Genomic DNA, 18843 nt, shown 5'->3' on the forward strand with positions numbered 1-18843 from the left:
CATGACATGATATAAGCAGGTGGTCTCAAATTAATCTACTAAAGAGGCTCAACACTGTTTAGCTGCCAAAAGCAGTTGGAATTGGGCCTAAACAGTGTGGTAAGTTTTTAGGTGATGGCTATTGTGTCTGTTTGACCTCTTTTTTTTTTTTTTTTACATCAATAGATTTTTATTGGTACAAAATTTTTATATGGGGTACAGAAAGTAAAAAGGGGGAAGCATGGGGGGGGGGAATGGGGGGGGGATGGACTTCAAATGCAATACAATGAAATTGGAATCAACATAATAGACATCTCCGAACGAGTCGCTACGCAGAGCGATCCATATTGACATACAAAACAGAGACAAAGCCTAGGACACTACCTCTTAGTGCAATGCGATACCCCACTAGTGCAGGAAGACTGGAACACCTGTCTCGGTCGCCACCTCCAGAAGGAGCCTAGTAGCCACCGTGTAGGGAGGGGGCTTCTATAGAGTTATACTCCTGGTATGGTAGGGGAGTCAGGTAGTTCGTTCAGGTTAAATTGTGGCCCTTGGGGAGAGGAAGTGGAAGTGGAGGGCCGGGCACCGGCCATCTCCTCTTCGGCTGTGTATCTGCTCCAGGGAGACCAACGGGAGTGGGAGGATTTGGGTGATTGGGGGAGGAAACTGGTCTCCATATGGAAGTGGTGGTTTATTTTTAGGATAACCTGAAGGAAGGGGGGCGGGGATGCCTGCTTCCAGTGTTGGGCCAAGTTTGCCCGAGCAGCGATGAGAATATGTCCGAGAACATAAGTTTTCCCTTGGGGGATTTCCTGGGGGAACACCTGTAGCAAGGCAATCGTTGGGTCAGGGGCGAGGGTTGTTTGGATGACTGTGGAGATTAATATGAATACCTCTTCCCAATATGCTCTAAGTTTGGGGCAAGTCCAGAAAATATGATAAATGGTGCCTATGTTCCCACATTGGCGCCAGCACTGGTTGGAGCATGACGGCCAGAAAGTGTGAAGGCGGTCTGGAGTCAAGTAGAGCCGGTTAATCAATTTGACGTGCATCTCTGTGTGGTTGAGGCAGCGGGACATTGAGTAGGAAGATAAGAAGATCCGGCGCCACTGGAGTGGGGTGAACTGGATGCCCAGGTCAGACTCCCACTTTTTATGTGCGGATGTCTTAGTAAATTCACGGGGGGTCATCAGAGTGCTATACCAGAAAGAGATATCTCCTCTAGATTGCGTCAGGTAGGGTCGGGAGAGGGCTAATTGGGAATGTGCGTCTGGTGGGGAGTAGTTGTGGAAGTGGGCTTTCCACCAATGGGCTATCTGTATATAATGGTAGTTTTCTGAGGCTGGTAATGAGAAAGTTTCTTGCAGGGAGGAGAATGGGAGTAACGCATGGGATCCCAAAGCATCCCCCAGGGTCTTGATTCCGCAGGCCTTCCATGTATTCAGATTGAAGTTGGGGATTAGTTTTGCTACTGTCGTAATGGGTAAGGAGGTGGAGATGGCCGACTGGGTGCGGAGGGTGGTATGCAGTTGGTCCCAGGAGTTTAGGGTGGCTATAGTAGATGGGAGCAGGCCTGGGAGGGGGGGCCTAACGTGTTTTGGTATTTTAAATAGGTCAGCTATTGGGATTAGAGTGTAGTGGGCTCGCTCAATGCTCACCCAGGCTCTGGGTGTCGTATATTCAAAGTAATGTTTGATCGGGGCTAGGAGACATGCCGCCTGGTACTGATATAGATCGGGGAGGTCAAGCCCTCCGAAGGCCCTTGGGATCGACATTTTAGATCGGGCCATCGCTGGAGGCTTAGTAGACCAGACATATTTAGTCAGTATGGAAGTGGCTATCTTCAGAAACTTCTTGGGGAAAGCGTAGGGGATGGTACGGAACAAGTACATCAGTTTAGGAAGGAGTGACATCTTGAATGCCGCCATACGTCCCATCCAGGATATCTCAAATGAAAGCCAAGACTTGGAGAGTGAGGTGAGAGAGGCGAGGAGGGGAACTAGGTTGACTTCAAAGACAGAGGCTCTGTTTGGGGGTCTATGGATCCCGAGGTATTTGATAGAGTCGGCTTGCCAGTTATATTTATAGGTAGACTTCAAGTAGGGGAGAGCGTTTGCGAGGTTGATCGGGAGGGCATCAGTTTTGGTCGTGTTAAGCTTGTAGTAAGAAGCTGCGCTATAGGAATCGAGTGTGGCGTGGATTAGCGGCAAGGACTTAATGGGGTTAGGTACGAAAAGGAGCACGTCGTCCGCAAAGAGGCTAAGTTTATGGCTAATAGGGCCTGTCTGTAGGCCGGGTATGTTGGGGTCGTTGCGGATAGACATGGCTAGTGGTTCGATTGAAAGGACAAAGATTAAGGGGGAGAGCGGGCAGCCCTGCCTAGTACCATTGGTGATCATAAATGGATTTGAAAGGAAACCATTACTGAACACCCGGGCCGATGGGGTGCTGTACAGTGACAGGATCGAAGTAAGGATCCGATTCCTGAAACCAAAGCGCAATAGTACCTCCCGCATATAATGCCAGTTCAACCTGTCAAATGCCTTTTCAGCATCTAGTGACAGTAGGAGGAGGTCTTGGCCCGTGGAGAGAGAGTCGATCAGGTCGAACACTCTTCTGGTATTGTCCGAGGCCTGACGCCCCGGGACAAACCCCGTCTGGTCCGGGTGCACCAGCAAGGGCAGAAATTGGTTAATCCGCATGGCCAGCAATTTAGCAAATAATTTAATATCGCTATTCAGTAGGGCAATTGGGCGGTAGTTTTGGCAAAATGTCGGATTTTTACCTGGTTTTGGGATGGTCACTATACGGGCTTCTAGGAGTTCTGGGGGAGCGTGACCCGAGGAGGACAATTCGTTGAATAGGTCAGTTAAATATGGAGATAGGAGGTCGCTAAAAGCGGTGTAGAAATCAGTGATGAACCCATCTGGTCCTGGGGCCTTGTTGCGGGGGAGGGATTTAATGGCCAATTGGATCTCTGTTACTGACCATGGGGCGTTTAGTGAATTTAACTGTTCTGGGGTGAGAGAGGGAAACTGTAATCCTTCTAGAAAGGCCGAGATGGTGTCACTCGAGGGTTGGGGAGTGGAGGGGTCTCGGGATAAGTTATATAGCTCGGAGTAGTATTCTGCGAATTGATTCGCGATATCTTTAGGGTTGTTGAGTTTCTTTTTACTGGGGGAGATTATACATTTTATCCTATTCCTGGCTTGTTGGGCGCGCAGTTTCCGGGCCAGCATCCTACCTGATCTGTTGCTTGAGAGATAAAATTTATGGCGCAGCCTATTTAGGGCAGATTGGGTGCGGGCAAGAAGTAGTTTTTGAAGCTGGCTCCGTACTGAAGCCAGCTCTTTTTTTAGGGAGTTAGAAGGGGACGTCTTGTTCTGCTCCTCGAGAGTAGACAATTTAGACTCCAGTGTTTTTTGGGACAAGATGGCCCTACGCTTCATGTTGGCACCTGCCTGGATGGCTGCACCCCTGGTGACGGCCTTGAATGCGCACCAGTGGTTTATAGTGGAGGTGTCGGATGGTAGGTTATTGGCCATGTAGGACTCCATCGCTTTTAAAATGGTGTCTTTGGCTATTGGGTTTGTGAGGAGATGAGGGAACAAGCGCCAGGGTCTAGGGGGTATACAGTAGGAGCAAGTTTCATCTTTGCTCCTTTGGCCATGGCTAGCCATGGCCAGCCATGGCTATTCTATTGTTCTCAGCTGCAATACGTATTGTATTGCAGCTGAGAACAATAGAATAGCCATGGCTAGCCATGGCTAGCCACGCCCAAAGGAGCAAAGATGAAACTTGCTCCTACTGTATTGAAGGGATGGAAGTTCCAGTGCCAGACCACGGGGGCATGGTCAGACCACGTGATTGGAAGGATATCCACGTCTCTAGAGTGTTGCAGAGACCATTTATCACATATAATGTAGTCGATCCTAGAATACGAGTTGTGTACTGGGGAGTAGAAGGTGTATTCTCGGCCCGAGGGGTAGGTCGTTCTCCAAGTGTCATATAGGTCGAATTCTATGAGAAGGTTGCGTAGAGCTGTCGATTGGTTGGCAGAAGGGGTTTGGTGAGTGGGTGGGCGACGGGATTTGTCTAATGAGGGGTCCAGGACTAGATTGAGGTCACCTAGTAGAATCAGAGAACCCCTGGAGGACCTCTGGATAAGGGAGAAAAGTTTGCGTAGGAAGGGAACCTGATTTGTATTGGGGGCGTATATGGATACTATGGTCATCGGTCTATCCTCCAAGAGTCCCGACAGTATCAGGTACCTGCCGTTCTTGTCAGCTATGTGGGATTGGTAGACAAAGGATGTATTCTTATTAAACAGGATTGCAACACCGTTTCGTTTAAAGGGGCCATTAGCAAAGTAAGCTGTGGGGAAGGTCGTGTCCCTGAGCATGGGAGGGTTGAGGGAGGTAAAGTGTGTCTCCTGTAGAGCTACTATGTCCGCCTTATGTGTACGGAAGTAGGAGAGGGCTAACCTGCGCTTATTTGGGGAGTTCAGCCCTTTAACATTCAACGACAGAAACTTAGGCATGACAGGAGATCAGGGAAATGCATAATGTAACAATGAAATATCTTTACAGGAATAGTGATATCAGCAGTTGAGGAGGAGATGGGAGTTGAGGTCCAGAGGTGGGGGGGAGGGGAAGAGGGAGGGGGAACACTGGGACATATGAGGGAGGGAGGGTGGGTGTGAAAGAAGAAAAAGGGATAGGTAAAACAAAAGGGTCCAACAATTGGGACCCGCATGACTACTGCAGGGGAAGGTGGAAAAGGATTCATGCAGTAGTATGAGGAAGTTAGGGGGTGGTGGCCTGGCTCTTGAAAGGAGGCAGGGTCCGCCACTCTTTAGTTTGACCCGGCTAACATCGGGTAGCATTAACATTTAGCAATTAACAAATTACCTAGTTCCTTCTGAGGTACAGAAGTTTAGAGAGGGTGAAAAACATTATTAATACAACAAAGCTCTCTTAAGCTATCAAGTTCCAACCGTATAGGGAGGCTGAGAAGTGTGCAAATATAAACTAATAAACATAACTAACAGTAGAAATGGGCCATGCGCCCAGAGCCCCGCACTGCAAGATAAACAATATAAACTGATACTTATCGCCCTGGCCTCAATCCAGTGAGGCGGGATGCAGGGGGCACGTCCAATAAACAAGAAGTGGAGAGAGCACGCGGCGGCCCATGGGGTTTCAGGTGTTTGACCATTCTTGGCGCATAACCCTCGGCCGCTTCTGCTCTTGGGGTTCTGTAATCGGGATGTCTTATTCTAATAGGAGTTTAACCCCTGCTTCAAGGGAAGAGACGTTGAAGGTGGCATCTTCATAGTATATAATCAACTTCACTGGGAACCCCCAGCGGTATCGGATGTCGTGGGAATGGAGGGCTGTGGTGATGGGGGAGAACGCTCTTCTGCTGGCCAAGGTTGCAGGGGAGAAGTCCTGGAATAATTGGAGACCACCCAAAGTATCGGTGTTCCTGGATTCACGGGCTGCCTTCAGAAGCTTTTCTGGTACTTATGTAGTATCTGGGCTGCCGATTTTTTGATTGTATGCCTTAAGTTAAGGCATACAATCAGATGCGATGCGATGCGATATCGCATCGCATCGCATCCGATATCGGATGCGATATCGGATGCGATGACCCGATTTTTCCATAGGAATCAATGTTAAAATGATTCCTATGGAAAAATGGGTCCTTTTCATACCCCTACTATCCAAGTGGGCATGGAGTTGGATATAAACCTGTGGCGAGCGTAGCGAGCCACCGAGCCCGAAGCGTGGCGAGCGAAGCGAGCCCCGCGAGGGGACGGTATTCGTCCCCTCGCGGGGCTCGCTTCGCTCGCCACGCTTCGGGCTCGGTGGCTCGCTACGCTCGCCACAGGTTTATATCCAACTCCATGCCCACTTGGATAGTAGGGGTATGAAAAGGACCCATTTTTCCCATTGAATTCCATGTTAAAATGGACTCAGTCCATTTTAACATTGATTCCTATGGAAAAATCGGGTCATCGCATCGCATCGCATCGCATCGAATCGCATGGTCGCATGCGATGCGATGCGATCTCCCGATCCGACCCGATTTAGAAATCGGCAGCCCAGATACTACATAAGTACCGCTTTTCTTTGATCGTGAAGAAGTGTACCCGAAGGAGGGTGTCTTTGGGTAGGTCAGCTGAAACAGATTTGGGTCTTGGGAGCCGGTGGATGCGATCTATCAGTAGATCTTTGGGGTCTGTGGTGGGTAGGAGCTTGTGGAACAGGGTGGTGACATATCCCTCGAGTTCAGAGTTGGCCACTGAGTCTGGGATGCCCCTGATCTTAACGTTGTTACGTCTCGACCTGTCTTCAAGATCGGCCATTTTAGTTTTGATTTGGGTGAGCTCCACCTGCTGGCGGTCATATGAGGATATAAGATCATTATGGGATGTGACCAGCTCCTCCATCTTCCTTTCCAGGTGATCCGTCCTGTCGCCAATCGCCACTAGCTCAGTTTTAACTTCGCGTATTGCAAGTTTTAGGTCTTTAGCTATCTCCGCCTGGAATGCAGCGAAGACCTGGCAAAGGGATTTGACCGTCACAGGCGCGTCAGATTCAGCGTCAATCCCCGCCATCCCGATAGGGGGGCCAAACTCGCTTGCCGTCCCCGACGGGGCTGGCGCAGACCTCGGGGGGCTGGTACTGGCTACTGGGATTTGAGAGGTTCTCCTGGAGACCATAGAGACCTTGACTGGGGCAGCTTCCTTAACTTTCTTTGGAGGCATAATGTACTATGGGCACTGCCAATGCTACTGAGATAGAGGAGGGGTTCGGCACCGAGGGGGTTAGAACATCAAATCACCCAAGCATGGATAGAACTAGGTGTAGGTCGTTAAAGAGTGGCAGCCATGGAGGCGGATTGGTCACATTAGAGCTGCTGAAGGGAGCTCACTTAGTTTAGTCTCACTGGGTGCTCAGTAACAGGGCGTTGGCAAGGTATGCTGCACCAGGGGGGGAGAGAACTGATGCTGGAGTGTTGCCTCTGCTGGCCGCTACAGCAGTCTGGTCTTGTTTTCTGAAAGGGCCCCTAGTGCCAGAGGGACCTTGCAGAGAATTATCCCCAGCAGGGGGGTCCCAAATGGTGGATAGTGGCAGAGGCACAGGGGGATGTGTGTTTGTGCTGCGCTGGGTCTGGGGTTTTAGCAGTAAATGATAGAATGGTGGTCGCCTGGAGGCCCCGGCCCCAGCTGTGATGGCCTGGGAGAATATGGGGGGGAGCTGTATATACCCCTCCTGGGGCTACTCACAGTGTGCTGGGGTCCGTGGGTCCGGATTATTGCGGAGGAGGGCACAGGCGTCCGCTGCTGCTGCCGCAGGTCTCAGGGGCAGCCGGGCGTCTATCTCAGCGTGCGTCTATGGGGGAGGTAGGCAGGGGGTCCCCGGGTCCAGCGGACCCACTGAGAGCCGCAGGTGGGGTCCGGTGTTCGCGGCCGCTCGCGCCGCGTCCTCCGTCTCCCGGAAATCTAGGCCCCGGCTCCAACCCCCGGACCAGGCCGCAACCCGCAGAAGCGCTTAAAAGCACTTCTCGGCTCCGCGGCTGGGGGTCCCGGGCAGTCGGAGGGCAGGGGGGCTGAATGGGAGCGAGGGAGCTGTGCTCTGGGCTGATCGGCGGCTCCAGGGACCGGGAGAAGGCGGCGGGGACGGGAGCTCCGGTGAGTCACGTCCTCTCCGCAAGCGTGTCAGGCCACGCCCCCCTGTTTGACCTCTTTTAAATGTCTGTACTGGCAATAAAAAAAAGTTTCCAATTTAAATAGCTAGAGAATAAAAACAATTTGCCAGTAATGGAAAAAATCCTACAGCACCAGGTGTTCCAATATGGTCTCCCACCCAAGTACTAACCAGGCCCAACACTGCTTAGCTTCCAAGATCAGACGAGATTGGGCGTATCCAATGTGGTATGGCTGTAGGTGAGATACAGGCACTTTTTTTCCCTCTTCTACTTCTATAACCAGGTAAGTTAATAAAAAAGTTTCCTAACTGTATTGGCTTACTGAAAAAAATCATGTGTTGGTAATGTAAAAAGACCTCCATGACATGATATAAGCAGGTGGTCTCAAATTAATCTACTAAAGTGGCTCAACACTGTTTAGCTGCCAAAAGCAGTTGGAATTGGGCCGAAACAGTGTGGTAAGTGTTTAGGTGATGACTATTGTGTCTGTTTGACCTCTCCCAAATGTCTGTATCGGCAATAAAAAGAAAAAGTTTCCAATTTAAATAGCTAGAGAATAAAAACAATTTGCCAGTAATGGGAAAAAACCTACAACACCTGGTGTTCCCATATGGTCTCCCACCTAAGTACTAACCAGGCACAACACTGCTTAGCTTCCAAGATCAGGCGTATCCAATGTGGTATGGCTGTAGGTGAGATACAGGCACTTTTTTGCCCTCTTCTACTTCTATAACCAGGTAAGTTAATAAAAAAGTTTCCTAACTGTATTGGCTTACTGAAAAAAATCATGTGTTGGTAATGTAAAAAGACCTACATGACATGATATAAGCAGGTGGTCTCAAATTAATCTACTAAAGAGGCTCAACACTGTTTAGCTGCCAAAAGCAGTTGGAATTGGGCCTAAACAGTGTGGTAAGTTTTTAGGTGATGGCTATTGTGTCTGTTTGACCTCTTTTTTTTTTTTTTACATCAATAGATTTTTATTGGTACAAAATTTTTATATGGGGTACAGAAAGTAAAAAGGGGGAAGCATGGGGGGGGGGGGAATGGGGGGGGGGGGATGGACTTCAAATGCAATACAATGAAATTGGAATCAACATAATAGACATCTCCGAACGAGTCGCTACGCAGAGCGATCCATATTGACATACAAAACAGAGACAAAGCCTAGGACACTACCTCTTAGTGCAATGCGATACCCCACTAGTGCAGGAAGACTGGAACACCTGTCTCGGTCGCCACCTCCAGAAGGAGCCTAGTAGCCACCGTGTAGGGAGGGGGCTTCTATAGAGTTATACTCCTGGTATGGTAGGGGAGTCAGGTAGTTCGTTCAGGTTAAATTGTGGCCCTTGGGGAGAGGAAGTGGAAGTGGAGGGCCGGGCACCGGCCATCTCCTCTTCGGCTGTGTATCTGCTCCAGGGAGACCAACGGGAGTGGGAGGATTTGGGTGATTGGGGGAGGAAACTGGTCTCCATATGGAAGTGGTGGTTTATTTTTAGGATAACCTGAAGGAAGGGGGGCGGGGATGCCTGCTTCCAGTGTTGGGCCAAGTTTGCCCGAGCAGCGATGAGAATATGTCCGAGAACATAAGTTTTCCCTTGGGGGATTTCCTGGGGGAACACCTGTAGCAAGGCAATCGTTGGGTCAGGGGCGAGGGTTGTTTGGATGACTGTGGAGATTAATATGAATACCTCTTCCCAATATGCTCTAAGTTTGGGGCAAGTCCAGAAAATATGATAAATGGTGCCTATGTTCCCACATTGGCGCCAGCACTGGTTGGAGCATGACGGCCAGAAAGTGTGAAGGCGGTCTGGAGTCAAGTAGAGCCGGTTAATCAATTTGACGTGCATCTCTGTGTGGTTGAGGCAGCGGGACATTGAGTAGGAAGATAAGAAGATCCGGCGCCACTGGAGTGGGGTGAACTGGATGCCCAGGTCAGACTCCCACTTTTTATGTGCGGATGTCTTAGTAAATTCACGGGGGGTCATCAGAGTGCTATACCAGAAAGAGATATCTCCTCTAGATTGCGTCAGGTAGGGTCGGGAGAGGGCTAATTGGGAATGTGCGTCTGGTGGGGAGTAGTTGTGGAAGTGGGCTTTCCACCAATGGGCTATCTGTATATAATGGTAGTTTTCTGAGGCTGGTAATGAGAAAGTTTCTTGCAGGGAGGAGAATGGGAGTAACGCATGGGATCCCAAAGCATCCCCCAGGGTCTTGATTCCGCAGGCCTTCCATGTATTCAGATTAAAGTTGGGGATTAGTTTTGCTACTGTCGTAATGGGTAAGGAGGTGGAGATGGCCGACTGGGTGCGGAGGGTGGTATGCAGTTGGTCCCAGGAGTTTAGGGTGGCTATAGTAGATGGGAGCAGGCCTGGGAGGGGGGGCCTAACGTGTTTTGGTATTTTAAATAGGTCAGCTATTGGGATTAGAGTGTAGTGGGCTCGCTCAATGCTCACCCAGGCTCTGGGTGTCGTATATTCAAAGTAATGTTTGATCGGGGCTAGGAGACATGCCGCCTGGTACTGATATAGATCGGGGAGGTCAAGCCCTCCGAAGGCCCTTGGGATCGACATTTTAGATCGGGCCATCGCTGGAGGCTTAGTAGACCAGACATATTTAGTCAGTATGGAAGTGGCTATCTTCAGATACTTCTTGGGGAAAGCGTAGGGGATGGTACGGAACAAGTACATCAGTTTAGGAAGGAGTGACATCTTGAATGCCGCCATACGTCCCATCCAGGATATCTCAAATGAAAGCCAAGACTTGGAGAGTGAGGTGAGAGAGGCGAGGAGGGGAACTAGGTTGACTTCAAAGACAGAGGCTCTGTTTGGGGGTATATGGATCCCGAGGTATTTGATAGAGTCGGCTTGCCAGTTATATTTATAGGTAGACTTCAAGTAGGGGAGAGCGTTTGCGAGGTTGATCGGGAGGGCATCAGTTTTGGTCGTGTTAAGCTTGTAGTAAGAAGCTGCGCTATAGGAATCGAGTGTGGCGTGGATTAGCGGCAAGGACTTAATGGGGCTAGGTACGAAAAGGAGCACGTCGTCCGCAAAGAGGCTAAGTTTATGGCTAATAGGGCCTGTCTGTAGGCCGGGTATGTTGGGGTCGTTGCGGATAGACATGGCTAGTGGTTCGATTGAAAGGACAAAGATTAAGGGGGAGAGCGGGCAGCCCTGCCTAGTACCATTGGTGATCATAAATGGATTTGAAAGGAAACCATTACTGAACACCCGGGCCGACGGGGTGCTGTACAGTGACAGGATCGAAGTAAGGATCCGATTCCTGAAACCAAAGCGCAATAGTACCTCCCGCATATAATGCCAGTTCAACCTGTCAAATGCCTTTTCAGCATCTAGTGACAGTAGGAGGAGGTCTTGGCCCGTGAAGAGAGAGTCGATCAGGTCAAACACTCTTCTGGTATTGTCCGAGGCCTGACGCCCCGGGACAAACCCCGTCTGGTCCGGGTGCACCAGCAAGGGCAGAAATTGGTTAATCCGCATGGCCAGCAATTTAGCAAATAATTTAATATCGCTATTCAGTAGGGCAATTGGGCGGTAGTTTTGGCAAAATGTCGGATTTTTACCTGGTTTTGGGATGGTCACTATACGGGCTTCTAGGAGTTCTGGGGGAGCGTGACCCGAGGAGGACAATTCGTTGAATAGGTCAGTTAAATATGGAGATAGGAGGTCGCTAAAAGCGGTGTAGAAATCAGTGATGAACCCATCTGGTCCTGGGGCCTTGTTGCGGGGGAGGGATTTAATGGCCAATTGGATCTCTGTTACTGACCATGGGGCGTTTAGTGAATTTAACTGTTCTGGGGTGAGAGAGGGAAACTGTAATCCTTCTAGAAAGGCCGAGATGGTGTCACTCGAGGGTTGGGGAGTGGAGGGGTCTCGGGATAAGTTATATAGCTCGGAGTAGTATTCTGCGAATTGATTCGCGATATCTTTAGGGTTGTTGAGTTTCTTTTTACTGGGGGAGATTATACATTTTATCCTATTCCTGGCTTGTTGGGCGCGCAGTTTCCGGGCCAGCATCCTACCTGATCTGTTGCTTGAGAGATAAAATTTATGGCGCAGCCTATTTAGGGCAGATTGGGTGCGGGCAAGAAGTAGTTTTTGAAGCTGGCTCCGTACTGAAGCCAGCTCTTTTTTTAGGGAGTTAGAAGGGGACGTCTTGTTCTGCTCCTCGAGAGTAGACAATTTAGACTCCAGTGTTTTTTGGGACAAGATGGCCCTACGCTTCATGTTGGCACCTGCCTGGATGGCTGCACCCCTGGTGACGGCCTTGAATGCGCACCAGTGGTTTATAGTGGAGGTGTCGGATGGTAGGTTATTGGCCATGTAGGACTCCATCGCTTTTAAAATGGTGTCTTTGGCTATTGGGTTTGTGAGGAGATGAGGGAACAAGCGCCAGGGTCTAGGGGGTATACAGTAGGAGCAAGTTTCATCTTTGCTCCTTTGGCCATGGCTAGCCATGGCCAGCCATGGCTATTCTATTGTTCTCAGCTGCAATACGTATTGTATTGCAGCTGAGAACAATAGAATAGCCATGGCTAGCCATGGCTAGCCACGCCCAAAGGAGCAAAGATGAAACTTGCTCCTACTGTATTGGAGGGATGGAAGTTCCAGTGCCAGACCACGGGGGCATGGTCAGACCACGTGATTGGAAGGATATCCACGTCTCTAGAGTGTTGCAGAGACCATTTATCACATATAATGTAGTCGATCCTAGAATACGAGTTGTGTACTGGGGATTAGAAGGTGTATTCTCGGCCCGAGGGGTAGGTCGTTCTCCAAGTGTCATATAGGTCGAATTCTATGAGAAGGTTGCGTAGAGCTGTCGATTGGTTGGCAGAAGGGGTTTGGTGAGTGGGTGGGCGACGGGATTTGTCTAATGAGGGGTCCAGGACTAGATTGAGGTCACCTAGTAGAATCAGAGAACCCCTGGAGGACCTCTGGATAAGGGAGAAAAGTTTGCGTAGGAAGGGAACCTGATTTGTATTGGGGGCGTATATGGATACTATGGTCATCGGTCTATCCTCCAAGAGTCCCGACAGTATCAGGTACCTGCCGTTCTTGTCAGCTATGTGGGATTGGTAGACAAAGGATGTATTCTTATTAAACAGGATTGCAACACCGTTTCGTTTAAAGGGGCCATTAGCAAAGTAAGCTGTGGGGAAGGTCGTGTCCCTGAGCATGGGAGGGTTGAGGGAGGTAAAGTGTGTCTCCTGTAGAGCTACTATGTCCGCCTTATGTGTACGGAAGTAGGAGAGGGCTAACCTGCGCTTATTTGGGGAGTTCAGCCCTTTAACATTCAACGACAGAAACTTAGGCATGACAGGAGATCAGGGAAATGCATAATGTAACAATGAAATATCTTTACAGGAATAGTGATATCAGCAGTTGAGGAGGAGATGGGAGTTGAGGTCCAGAGGTGGGGGGGAGGGGAAGAGGGAGGGGGAACACTGGGACATATGAGGGAGGGAGGGTGGGTGTGAAAGAAGAAAAAGGGATAGGTAAAACAAAAGGGTCCAACAATTGGGACCCGCATGACTACTGCAGGGGAAGGTGGAAAAGGATTCATGCAGTAGTATGAGGAAGTTAGGGGGTGGTGGCCTGGCTCTTGAAAGGAGGCAGGGTCCGCCACTCTTTAGTTTGACCCGGCTAACATCGGGTAGCATTAACATTTAGCAATTAACAAATTACCTAGTTCCTTCTGAGGTACAGAAGTTTAGAGAGGGTGAAAAACATTATTAATACAACAAAGCTCTCTTAAGCTATCAAGTTCCAACCGTATAGGGAGGCTGAGAAGTGTGCAAATATAAACTAATAAACATAACTAACAGTAGAAATGGGCCATGCGCCCAGAGCCCCGCACTGCAAGATAAACAATATAAACTGATACTTATCGCCCTGGCCTCAATCCAGTGAGGCGGGATGCAGGGGGCACGTTGGCATGGTCCAATAAACAAGAAGTGGAGAGAGCACGCGGCGGCCCATGGGGTTTCAGGTGTTTGACCATTCTTGGCGCATAACCCTCGGCCGCTTCTGCTCTTGGGGTTCTGTAATCGGGATGTCCCATTCTAATAGGAGTTTAACCCCTGCTTCAAGGGAAGAGACGTTGAAGGTGGCATCTTCATAGTATATAATCAACTTCACTGGGAACCCCCAGCGGTATCGGATGTCGTGGGAACGGAGGGCTGTGGTGATGGGGGAGAACGCTCTTCTGCTGGCCAAGGTTGCAGGGGAGAAGTCCTGGAATAATTGGAGACCACCCAAAGTATCGGTGTTCCTGGATTCACGGGCTGCCTTCAGAAGCTTTTCTTTGATCGTGAAGAAGTGTACCCGAAGGAGGGTGTCTTTGGGTAGGTCAGCTGAAACAGATTTGGGTCTTGGGAGCCGGTGGATGCGATCTATCAGTAGATCTTTGGGGTCTGTGGTGGGTAGGAGCTTGTGGAACAGGGTGGTGACATATCCCTCGAGTTCAGAGTTGGCCACTGAGTCTGGGATGCCCCTGATCTTAACGTTGTTACGTCTCGACCTGTCTTCAAGATCGGCCATTTTAGTTTTGATTTGGGTGAGCTCCACCTGCTGGCGGTCATATGAGGATATAAGATCATTATGGGATGTGACCAGCTCCTCCATCTTCCTTTCCAGGTGATCCGTCCTGTCGCCAATCGCCACTAGCTCAGTTTTAACTTCGCGTATTGCAAGTTTTAGGTCTTTAGCTATCTCCGCCTGGAATGCAGCGAAGACCTGGCAAAGGGATTTGACCGTCACAGGCGCGTCAGATTCAGCGTCAATCCCCGCCATCCCGATAGGGGGGCCAAACTCGCTTGCCGTCCCCGACGGGGCTGGCGCAGACCTCGGGGGGCTGGTACTGGCTACTGGGATTTGAGAGGTTCTCCTGGAGACCATAGAGACCTTGACTGGGGCAGCTTCCTTAACTTTCTTTGGAGGCATAATGTACTATGGGCACTGCCAATGCTACTGAGATAGAGGAGGGGTTCGGCACCGAGGGGGTTAGAACATCAAATCACCCAAGCATGGATAGAACTAGGTGTAGGTCGTTAAAGAGTGGCAGCCATGGAGGCGGATTGGTCACATTAGAGCTGCTGAAGGGAGCTCACTTAGTTTAGTCTCACTGGGTGCTCAGTAACAGGGCGTTGGCAAGGTATGCTGCACCAGGGGGGGAGAGAACTGATGCTGGAGTGTTGCCTCTGCTGGCCGCTACAGCAGTCTGGTCTTGTTTTCTGAAAGGGCCCCTAGTGCCAGAGGGACCTTGCAGAGAATTATCCCCAGCAGGGGGGTCCCAAATGGTGGATAGTGGCAGAGGCACAGGGGGATGTGTGTTTGTGCTGCGCTGGGTCTGGGGTTTTAGCAGTAAATGATAGAATGGTGGTCGCCTGGAGGCCCCGGCCCCAGCTGTGATGGCCTGGGAGAATATGGGGGGGAGCTGTATATACCCCTCCTGGGGCTACTCACAGTGTGCTGGGGTCCGTGGGTCCGGATTATTGCGGAGGAGGGCACAGGCGTCCGCTGCTGCTGCCGCAGGTCTCAGGGGCAGCCGGGCGTCTATCTCAGCGTGCGTCTATGGGGGAGGTAGGCAGGGGGTCCCCGGGTCCAGCGGACCCACTGAGAGCCGCAGGTGGGGTCCGGTGTTCGCGGCCGCTCGCGCCGCGTCCTCCGTCTCCCGGAAATCTAGGCCCCGGCTCCAACCCCCGGACCAGGCCGCAACCCGCAGAAGCGCTTAAAAGCACTTCTCGGCTCCGCGGCTGGGGGTCCCGGGCAGTCGGAGGGCAGGGGGGCTGAATGGGAGCGAGGGAGCTGTGCTCTGGGCTGATCGGCGGCTCCAGGGACCGGGAGAAGGCGGCGGGGACGGGAGCTCCGGTGAGTCACGTCCTCTCCGCAAGCGTGTCAGGCCACGCCCCCCTGTTTGACCTCTTTTAAATGTCTGTACTGGCAATAAAAAAAAGTTTCCAATTTAAATAGCTAGAGAATAAAAACAATTTGCCAGTAATGGAAAACATCCTACAGCACCAGGTGTTCCAATATGGTCTCCCACCCAAGTACTAACCAGGCCCAACACTGCTTAGCTTCCAAGATCAGACGAGATTGGGCGTATCCAATGTGGTATGGCTGTAGGTGAGATACAGGCACTTTTTTTCCCTCTTCTACTTCTATAACCAGGTAAGTTAATAAAAAAGTTTCCTAACTGTATTGGCTTACTGAAAAAAATCATGTGTTGGTAATGTAAAAAGACCTCCATGACATGATATAAGCAGGTGGTCTCAAATTAATCTACTAAAGTGGCTCAACACTGTTTAGCTGCCAAAAGCAGTTGGAATTGGGCCGAAACAGTGTGGTAAGTGTTTAGGTGATGACTATTGTGTCTGTTTGACCTCTCCCAACTGTCTGTATCGGCAATAAAAAGAAAAAGTTTCCAATTTAAATAGCTAGAGAATAAAAACAATTTGCCAGTAATGGGAAAAAACCTACAACACCTGGTGTTCCCATATGGTCTCCCACCTAAGTACTAACCAGGCCCAACACTGCTTAGCTTCCAAGATCAGGCGTATCCAATGTGGTATGGCTGTAGGTGTGATACAGGCACTATTTTGCCCTCTTCTACTTCTATAACCAGGTAAGCTAATAAAAATGTTTCCTAACTGTTTTGGCTTACTGAAAAAAATCATGTGTTGGTAATGTAAAAAGACCTACAGGACATGATATAAGCAGGTGGTCTCAAATTAATCTACTAAAGAGGCTCAACACTGTTTAGCTGCCAAAAGCAGTTGGAATTGGGCCTAAACAGTGTGGTAAGTTTTTAGGTGATGGCTATTGTGTCTGTTTGACCTCTTCCAAATGTCTGTACTGGCAATAAAAAAAAGTTTCCAATTTAAATAGCTAGAGAATAAAAACAATTTGCCAGTAATGGAAAAAATCCTACAGCACCGGGTGTTCCCATGTGGTCTCCCACCCAAGTACTAACCAGGCCCAACACTGCTTAGCTTCCAAGATCAGACAAGATTGGGCGTAGCCAATGTGGTATGGCTGTAGGTGAAATACAAGCACTTTTTTGCCCTCTTCTACTTCTATAACCAGGTAAGCTAATAAAAAGTTTCCTAACAGTTTTGGCTTACTGAAAAAAATCATGTGTTGGTAAAGTAAAAAGACCTACAGGACATGATATAAGCAGGTGGTCTCAAATTAATCTACTAAAGAGGCTCAACACTGTTTAGCTGCCAAAAGCAGTTGGAATTGGGCCGAAACAGTGTGGTAAGTTTTAGGTGATGGCTATTGTGTCTGTTTGACCTCTTCCAAATGTCTGTACTGGCAATAAAAATTTTTTTCCAATTTAAATAGCTAGAGAATCAAAACAATTTGCCAGTAATGGGAAAAAACCTACAGCACCTGGTGTTCCCATGTCGTCTCCCACCTAAGTACTAACCAGGCCCAACACTGCTTAGCTTCCAAGATCAGACGAGATTGGGCGTATCCAATGTGGTATGGCTGTAGGTGAGATACAGGCACTTTTTTGCCCTCTTCTACTTCTATAACCAGGTAAGTTAATAAAAAAGTTTCCTAACTGTATTGGCTTACTGAAAAAAAACATGTGTTGGTAATGTAAAAAGACCTACATGACATGATATAAGCAGGTGGTCTCAAATTAATCTACTAAAGAGGCTCAACACTGTTTAGCTGCCAAAAGCAGTTGGAATTGGGCTGAAACAGTGTGGTAAGTCTTTAGGTGATGACTATTGTGTCTCTTTGACCTCTCCCAAATGTCTGTATCGGCAATAAAAAGAAAAAGTTTCCAATTAAAATAGCTAGAGAATAAAAACAATTTGCCAGTAATGGGAAAAAACCTACAGCACCTGGTGTTCCCATATGGTCTCCCACCCAAGTACTAACCAGGCCCAACACTTCTTAGCTTCCACGATCAGACGAGATTAGGCATATCCAATGTGGTATGGCTGTAGGTGAGATACAGGCACTATTTTGCCCTCTTCTACTTCTATAACCAGGTAAGTTAATAAAAAAGTTTCCTAACTGTTTTGGCTTACGGAACAAAAATCATGTGTTGGTAATGTAAAAAGACCTACATGACATGATATAAGCAGGTGGTCTCAAATTAATCTACTAAAGAGGCTCAACACTGTTTAGCTGCCAAAAGCAGTTGGAATTGGGCCTAAACAGTGTGGTAAGTTTTTAGGTGATGGCTATTGTGTCTGTTTGACCTCTTCCAAATGTCTGTACTGGCAATAAAAAAAAGTTTCCAATTTAAATAGCTAGAGAATAAAAACAATTTGCCAGTAATGGAAAAAATCCTACAGCACCGGGTGTTCCCATGTGGTCTCCCACCCAAGTACTAACCAGGCCCAACACTGCTTAGCTTCCAAGAACAGACGAGAATGGGCGTATCCAATGTGGTATGGCTGTAGGTGAAATACAAGCACTTTTTTGCCCTCTTCTACTTCTATAACCAGGTAAGCTAATAAAAAAGTTTCCTAACAGTTTTGGCTTACTGAAAAAAATCATGTGTTGGTAATGTAAAAAGACCTACAGGACATGATATAAGCAGGTGGTCTCAAATTAATCTACTAAAGAGGCTCAACACTGTTTAGCTGCCAAAAGCAGTTGGACTTGGGCCGAAACAGTGTGGTAAGTTTTTAGGTGATGGCTATTGTGTCTGTTTGACCTCTTCCAAATGTCTGTATCGGCAATAAAAAGAAAAAGTTTCCAATTTAAATAGCTAGAGAATCAAAACAATTTGCCAGTAATGGGAAAAAACCTACAGCACCTGGTGTTCCCATGTGGTCTCCCACCTAAGTACTAACCAGGCCCAACACTGCTTAGCTTCCAAGATCAGACGAGATTGGGCGTATCCAATGTGGTATGCCTGTAGGTGAGATACAGGCACTTTTTTGCCCTCTTCTACTTCTATAACCAGGTAAGTTAATAAAAAAGTTTCATAACTGTATTGGCTTACTGAAAAAAATCATGTGTTGCTAATGTAAAAAGACCTACATGACATGATATAAGCAGGTGGTCTCAAATTAATCTACTAAAGAGGCTCAACACTGTTTAGCTGCCAAAAGCAGTTGGAATTGGGCCGAAACAGTGTGGTAAGTCTTTAGGT

General features: G+C 48.8%; 6 non-coding genes and 3 pseudogenes across 6 annotated transcripts; all 9 read right to left on the reverse strand.

The window, feature by feature from the left end:
• Window positions 1-7819: 7819 nt before the first annotated feature.
• Window positions 7820-7938, reverse strand: LOC146033420 (5S ribosomal RNA). The gene has a single exon (XR_014458829.1). It is a non-coding gene; the product is annotated as a 5S ribosomal RNA (ribosomal RNA).
• A 345-nt stretch (window positions 7939-8283) lies between these two features.
• LOC146029627 (5S ribosomal RNA) lies at window positions 8284-8392 on the reverse strand (annotated as a pseudogene).
• A 7336-nt stretch (window positions 8393-15728) lies between these two features.
• Window positions 15729-15847, reverse strand: LOC146033421 (5S ribosomal RNA). Its single transcript, XR_014458830.1, has one exon. It is a non-coding gene; the product is annotated as a 5S ribosomal RNA (ribosomal RNA).
• Window positions 15848-16192: 345 nt separating this feature from the next.
• Window positions 16193-16301, reverse strand: LOC146029248 (5S ribosomal RNA; annotated as a pseudogene).
• A 342-nt stretch (window positions 16302-16643) lies between these two features.
• Window positions 16644-16762, reverse strand: LOC146034514 (5S ribosomal RNA). Its single transcript, XR_014459918.1, has one exon. It is a non-coding gene; the product is annotated as a 5S ribosomal RNA (ribosomal RNA).
• A 340-nt stretch (window positions 16763-17102) lies between these two features.
• Window positions 17103-17221, reverse strand: LOC146033298 (5S ribosomal RNA). The gene has a single exon (XR_014458707.1). It is a non-coding gene; the product is annotated as a 5S ribosomal RNA (ribosomal RNA).
• A 345-nt stretch (window positions 17222-17566) lies between these two features.
• On the reverse strand, window positions 17567-17685 carry LOC146028161 (5S ribosomal RNA; annotated as a pseudogene).
• A 343-nt stretch (window positions 17686-18028) lies between these two features.
• Window positions 18029-18147, reverse strand: LOC146027447 (5S ribosomal RNA). Its single transcript, XR_014454849.1, has one exon. It is a non-coding gene; the product is annotated as a 5S ribosomal RNA (ribosomal RNA).
• A 345-nt stretch (window positions 18148-18492) lies between these two features.
• On the reverse strand, window positions 18493-18611 carry LOC146032595 (5S ribosomal RNA). The gene has a single exon (XR_014458022.1). It is a non-coding gene; the product is annotated as a 5S ribosomal RNA (ribosomal RNA).
• Between the last annotated feature and the right edge of the window lie 232 nt (window positions 18612-18843).

Source organism: Crinia signifera, chromosome 8 (genome assembly GCF_055691185.1).
Source record: "Crinia signifera chromosome 8, ASM5569118v1, whole genome shotgun sequence".
Lineage (NCBI taxonomy): Eukaryota > Metazoa > Chordata > Amphibia > Anura > Myobatrachidae > Crinia > Crinia signifera.